The 7434-nt window shown below is 35.3% G+C and overlaps 1 protein-coding gene across 2 annotated transcripts in view; it reads right to left on the reverse strand.

Annotated features, from left to right (window-relative positions):
* The window catches only part of LOC116849070 (protein vein), a 934475-nt gene that overhangs the window by 8305 nt on the left and 918736 nt on the right, over nucleotides 1–7434 (reverse strand). The window contains exon 8 of one of the 2 annotated variants that reach the window (XR_004379067.1): nucleotides 4580–4800. The gene's annotated coding sequence lies outside the window, so the exon portion shown is untranslated. Of the gene's footprint in view, nucleotides 1–4579; nucleotides 4832–7434 lie in introns of both variants that reach the window. The other variant, XR_004379068.1, reaches the window with a different exon arrangement.

Here is a 7434-nt window from a genome sequence, read left to right on the forward strand (position 1 = left end):
ATCGTCAAGGGAAAGGAATACCTTTCGGACAATTTGTACTTAATAAAGTTTGACGTTGTAAGGCAGATTTGTTAGTACAGTGAAGACGATTTTCTACCACATCAATGGGATATATAGCTTGGCATACGCAACTAATCATTTTGTTGTTATATCAAAGGAAATTTGATATATTAACGGATTTCATTATAGTTTAATAATTAATTGCTCTAGCAATAGAAATTAGCTAAAGCAACAATGCTTGAAATATGTGAAATATATGTTTGCTCGCATTCTCTCTGCAGCCATTCAAATAGTATAACAAACACAATAAGAACAAATACACATAAAAAAATATATTTATACAGGATGTTCCCAAAAGGTGGTACCAAATTTTAGGGGTATGTAGTACTCGTTAAAACAAACCAAAAACTCTTAATGAACAGTACTCCGAAAACCTTTTATTTCTGAGTTATGAAGCATTTTGTTCTGTGAAAAATAGAAAATAACTAAAATTTACAATAAATGTTCAATGTACCCTCCGTCCATTTCAACACACAATTCGGCACGTCTCCTCATTGAAGATCGAACACGTTCAAAGATTCCGGGTTTATTCCGTATTTGTTGACAACAGTTTTCAATTCTCTGAGTCAATTCATCTATTGTATCAATTGGTGTGACATATACCGGTCTCACGTAAGCGTTGATGAATTTTGCTAAACATTCTTCTACTTGGCTGTCGGCGATTCGGATAAGCTGCATGATACAAGCGTGCTGCTTTTGAAGCATTGCCCTTTGCTCTGCCATACATAAAATGAATATCCGTCATTTCAGAATTTGTGTCAAAATTAGCCATTTTTCAGATAACACAAAACTAGACACGGTCCACAATTCAAAGTTGAATACAACAATCCCTGCGTAATTAGGTGGTCACATACGGGCGTCCGTGAATGAACTGACTAAGAGACTTGGAAATTGTTGTCAACAAATACGAAATACCTGAACCTGAACTCTTTGACCTTCAATGACGAAACATGCCGAAATGTGTATTGACATGAACCGAAGGCACATTGAATATTTATTGTAGATTTAATTTATTTTCTATTTTTCACAGAACAAAATGCTTCATAACTCAGAAATAAAAGATTTTCGGAGTACTATTCATTAAGAGTTTTTGGTTTGTTTTAACGAGTACTACATACCCCTAAAATTTGGTACCACCTTTTGGGAACATCCTGTATATATGTATATACACAAGGTGTTTTAGACCACCCGTTCACCTCTTTTATTTTGAAAAGGGTTGGTGCTAGAAAGTTGGGAACGCATGTTTACCATAAAAGCCTATCTGAAGTTTCTGATGGTGGTATTTTCACTTTTGGGAAATCCCCTGAAATATCAGAAATCCAAAATAAAATTTTAAATGGCAACACAAGATATGGATATCGTTGAAAAGAGCTTTTAAAAAGAAACAACTTTTGCTTGAGAAAAATAATTTAATATCCCTCGGAAATGAATACTGGTTTTTGGTGATTTCCCAAAAATTTCCGGAGATTTCCCAAAAATGAAAATATTACCATCAGAAACTTCAGATGGGCTTTTATGGTAAATATGCGTTCCCAACTTCCTAGCACCACCTCTTTTTAAAATAAAAGAGATGGACGAATGGTTTGAAATACTCTGTAATGAAAAACTTAAATTGCGTAATGTATAATAATATTTGTCATTACGGATATTTGTATTCAAATTTAAGGCTACTAGTCTCTCGCCGTGGAATTCATGATTGATATTAAAAGCGAAAAAATGCGTGCTCAAACTTCTTGCATGCTATTTTTAAAAAGACATGAAAGGACTTTTTAGGTCGTTTGAATATACTTGTAAATGCTCCTTGTGTGAAAACTATCTTTTTCCATTAACAAATCAATAAATAATCGCGACAAAAATTTTACGTGATGTGCAATCTGTCTCTTTAACTTTTCGATTCCCATGTTAATTTCGTAAACATAAGTTTGCAAGAGGAAACAAGTGACTCACCCCGAGTAAATAAGTTACATCTTGAAAATTGTACATAATATGCATTTATTTATCTCAAACAAAAATCTATAACTTAAAAATCAATTAGAAAAATCCCTAAAAATTATCAAATTTTACTGACAGAATTATTCTAAGAAAGTCATTTATGGAGCGATCGGTTTGCCCACTTGAGAATCGAAAGGTTAACATAACTTTTTTTTAAAGTTTGTTACGTTAATTTTTGATTTATTTTAATTTTCAAAGGAAAAGAATAATTTTCGGAACACTTATAAATATGTTCAGGCGATTTAAAGTGTTTGTTTACTTAAATATCTTTTTATTTGAAAATAACACGTAAGAAATTTCTCCAGGAGTCTTAATAGGTTTGCATTTCTCCATAAAAAAAATAATTCTTTATTATCCATTGAGTAAGCGCATGATTTTTTTGGTAAAATTAATAAAGTTTCGCGAACTTCAATTAGCTCGAAATACAAAATGATTTGTCGTAACCAAGATAATATCAGCAAAAATGGGTTTGTTCTATGAATAAATTAATAATTGCTTTCACATATAATTTCTTTGCTGCCCTAGCAAATTTGCTTAGTTAGTGCAACATTTAACTTTGCTCAACAAATTGTAGATATACTGAATCGACCAAAGCATTCTTGTCCGTGTAGATAGAATAAGTTATCAGAACTTCGAATCGGTCCAAATTCATTTTAGACCCGAATTTAACGGGAGGAATTTTTGCAAGGCTATCGTTATGCTTGGAGTAGGAAGTTAAATCTCCATTTTAAGGCACATTAAGCATTAGAGTACACTCACTATAGTCGTCGTCGTCGTCAAAGTTGCGTGGAAGTTCGACAATCTCAGCGGTTCGGCCAGAGTGTGTAAAGAACACCGAGCGGAAGGAGGAGAAGGAAGAAGAAGAAGAAGAAGACGACGATGCAGTTTTCCACGAAACTTTCCTCTCTCGTCGCGGTCGCAATATCGTTTCGATACGGTTGTTGCTCGCGGTACCGCAGGTAATGGATAAAGCATCGAGACCAAAAGGCTTCTAGGTGGCTCCTTCTTCCGTGCTTCGTCCGTGTCTACCACATGTTCTCTCTTCTCTTCCCTCTTCCGCTTCCTCTCACGTTTTTGCCCTCCGTCTCCTGTCTTTCCCGAGGGGGTGGAAGGGGACTGCCAGCTATTCGGTATAATAGAACATCTCTCGGTACAGTCCCCTTCGTCTTCTCTCCCGTTCGACAAACGAGCGTGGTCGTGGTGGCGGGTAATGGAATCGACACGCTCGACGATAGTTTATTCCGTCTTTACTTTAACGAGCCGGCGGGGCACCCAAATGGAAATCCCGTTTTATCGCTCTCGCCTACTATTTGTGTTCTTACGATCCCGCGTCGCAATCAGCTGTTGCGAGATCCGTCTTTGACGAGCTTTCGACGCGCGGCCCTCCGACCCGCTGAGATTGTGAGCTTCAGATCGAACTTGCAGCGTCCGATTGCGGTTTGCTAGAGACGGTCGGCGTCTAAGCTAGCTGGTTGGTCGGACCGATGAGGAGAAAAAAATATCGTGGGGCTCGTTGCTTTCTCGAATTGATGAGCTATGTAACATACGATTCCATTGTCGTTCGATCAGCGTTGGCCGGTTATCTCCTCAGTCGGTTTGCGGTCAGATTTTTTTTTTTTTTCTGTTAAAGCTGGTTAATCTGTTGTTAACGTTAGAACTAGTAGTCAAAATGATTACTAATCTATGGCCTATAATTTTTTATAAAAATTACTCATATTTATAACGGTGCACACTTTATATTTTTAATTGACGTTGAATAAAATCTAAAAAAGTTAAACAAAAATTATTTAAAAAAGTTAAATGAACATTTTTCTCTTGCAAGTACGTATTTTTTCTTAAAATCCTGTCCTGTTCTCTTAACCACTCATGATAAAAATAAGTCGTTAATCGTTAGTACATTTAATGTTAAAGGGACTTTAATAAACACCTTTCGTTAATCAAAAATAGATTTTTTATTATATATTCTAAAAATATATATTTGTAAGTATATGTTCTTGAAAAAAATTTTCATGAAAAAATTAAAAAAAGTTGGCTAAGTTATAGCCGATTATCTATTAAAATTTTTGCTAAAATTTGATGAAAGATTCTGATTTTTATTATTCTAGTTCTAACGATAGCTACACATCTATTAATAATCTTTTTTAATTTTCTGCTTCGGTACATTGAGTTCTGTAGAATCATGAGGGTCAAGATATCATGTATGTTTGGGTCCTTTTCTGGAAATGCTTTATATCTCTCTAATGTTCATTAATATTTTTACATGAAAAAATTGCTGTATATAGTTTAGATCTATAATATTATGTGTACAAAACTTCAAATAAATATCTCATAGTTTTTTTAAAAAAATTCACATAAATACTTGTTTTTGATCTTTGAAATGTGTTTCCTCCCTTAAGGGTGATTTATGTTTTGTATAATGTCAATGTCAATTTTGTGACAATAAATTCGCAAGTTTTTCCGATCAACGTTTACATCTCTTTCGAATGAGCTCGACCGCGACATGTCACGCGTATCTCTTTTTCCTTACCTTCGTCACGATCCAAGAAAAGCTCGGCAAGTGCAGGATGAAAGCATTTCGTCGCATTGGGTCTTCGTCCGGCGTAGAAAGGGCGCTCAACGCGATGACGATGATGATGGCTCTCTCGTTCGTTCAGACTAGCTCATGGAATTCTGACTCACGACGGTCCAGGATGCGGAGTGTGCGAGGATGACGTTGGTCGGCGGCTCGCTTCGTCTCCTGAGGCTCTCCTGCGGCAGGAAGTGGCGGGCCAAATTATTCCTGTAGCGCGAAAGGTGCCGCTAATGCCGTCGGCTCCGGACTTTCCGGCCTAATTAGCCCGGAACCATTAAGTTTATCTACGAGCATCAGGGTCACCGGTCTCCCTTGAGGTAACTATTAGGCTGCGGGAAGAGGAATGGAGTAGGGAAGGCAGAGTTCACCTTTTGCTGAGAGCTAAGTGCTGAATGATTAAGTCCGAATGCGGTAGTAGCCGAGTCATTGGATATATACGAAGTGCGCCAAGACGATCGAACGCTGCGGGTATTATACGTTGTAGAGAAGCTGAAGCTGATGAAAGGAGCGTTGTACTATAGGTTTTAAGATCACGTCTATGTAGATTGTTTGTGTATTATCTACGTTCTGTAGATAAGCGCGAAAAAAATTGGTTGAATTAATCAAATTTATAGGACACATAACTATATTAACTAGATTGGTGAAATTTCTGGTTAAGATAATCAAACAAGTTTGGTTACAAGCGTTTGATTATTTTAACTAAACTGAACAAAATTATATTCATATCTTTTACTAGAGATTTTGTTACTTTTTTAACTCTGAAAATTGTTTCTTAAAGGGATGCCAGATGTGAAAGGTTTACCGACATAACATTGACTTTTTTTTGCAAAGTTTACGTCTTGTTGCTTGTATAGAATTACAAACGCTTTTATACAACAAAAATGCTTGCAAAAATAAATTGGAGCATTGCTCAATATGTGACGAAAACGAAAAAAAATATATTTAAATTTAAATTTTGAATTGTCAGTTAGTGCAACATTTGTTTAATACAAACATTCTGCAGGTTGTACATACCGAAACTGTGGATGCTCTAATCAGGAAAATTTCAAAGATTACTACTACATTTTCAGAATTTAGTTTCGATGCCAAAAAAGATACGAAAAGTTTGCAGAAAAGTTTATGATTAGATGGTGACATGTGATTAGGTTTTCCGACAATTAAGGTAAACGTCCCAGTGGTCGAACATACATGTCCCAATGATTGACATATTAGTTTTGTATTTTTCTTTGTTGAAATGTTTTTCAATATACAAAACAATATAATAAATGAAAAGAAATATTTAGTTACTTTGTGATTTTGTTTCATTTATTGATAAGCATTTTAACAAACACAAGTATATTATTAATAATTCAATTATCGGTACACGTTCAATCACTAGGATGTTTACCTTATGATGAAATAGAGCGAAAAATTAGTTCACGGATATTTTTGGCATCGTGCTTTTATCGCACTTTTTACAACGTCTGAATATTCAGTGTGTATATATATATATATATATATATATATATATATATATATATATATACATACATATATATATATATACATACATATTATATATATATATATATATATATATATATATATACACGCGAGTGGATAATAAAGAAATAATGATCGAATATTCGGTAATAACAATACCTGGGTAACGGATCTAACAAAAACTCTAGGCTCAACAAAGGCTAGGTAAACAGACCGTCGTAACGGCCCGCTCGGGTGATACTCAGCGGCGTGTCGGGCGGCGCGTAGCCGGGTTATGGAAACACGCGTGCGTGAGCACGTGCTCGAGTGTCCCATCATAGCACTATCAACCGTCGAGGCGAACGCATTGGAAGTTGCCGCGTTATTTTTTAGATTATTCCGCGCCGATTTTTAACACCGCGTTTCGACTTGACGACAATTGGCGCGATAATTAAGACAAATTAAGATGCGTACTTCTCACGCGAGCAGGTGTTGCGGGCTTTATCGTGACAAGTAATTACCGCATTTTATTTACTTTTTTACTTGTTAGAGAAACGTCGCGATCGAATTCCTTAATGCCGATCAAATATTATCATCATCCATTTAATATTCGAGTATTATTATTTCTTTATTCGATTATTATTTAAGTTATTCGGTTATTATTTAATTATTGCTATTACGCATAGGAAAGCAACGCGGGCGTGCCGTTATGACAATTTCTTTACCTTATCTTTAATCAGTTATTGCCGTTGCCCAGTTATTGTTATTCATTGTTATTCATTGTTATTACTGATTATTCGATCATTGTTATTCAGTTATTATCGGCTCGTGACTGTTATCACACGATTATCGATCAGCCATTATTATCACTACCATTTATTCGAATATTATTACTTTTTATAACAATTATAGTAATATCTGCTCTACAATCGTATGATAATAGCCGCGAGAATAACTGAATAACGGTGATCGAATAATCGGTAATAATAACAATGAATAACAATAACTGGGCAATGGCAATAATAGCTGATTAAAGACGAGGTAAAGAAATTGTCGTAACTCGGCACGCTCGAGTTAGTTTCCTATGCGTAATAGTAATAATTAAATAATAACCGAACAAATTAAATAACAATCAAACAAAGAAGTAATAATACTCGAATATTAAATGCTATTAATATCTATTCGACAATCGTGTGATAATATCCGCGAGCGGATAATAACGAAATAATGATGATCGAATAACTGGTAATAATAATACCTGGGTAACGGCTCTAACAAAAACTGTAGGCTCTACAAAGGCTAGGTAAACAGACTCTCGTAACAACCTGCTCGTGACTGAGCGGTGTTTG

Source organism: Odontomachus brunneus, unplaced genomic scaffold (assembly GCF_010583005.1).
Source record: "Odontomachus brunneus isolate Ranch 3 - 2012 unplaced genomic scaffold, Obru_v1 Obru_scaffold_105, whole genome shotgun sequence".
In the NCBI taxonomy this organism is placed as follows: Eukaryota; Metazoa; Arthropoda; class Insecta; order Hymenoptera; family Formicidae; genus Odontomachus; species Odontomachus brunneus.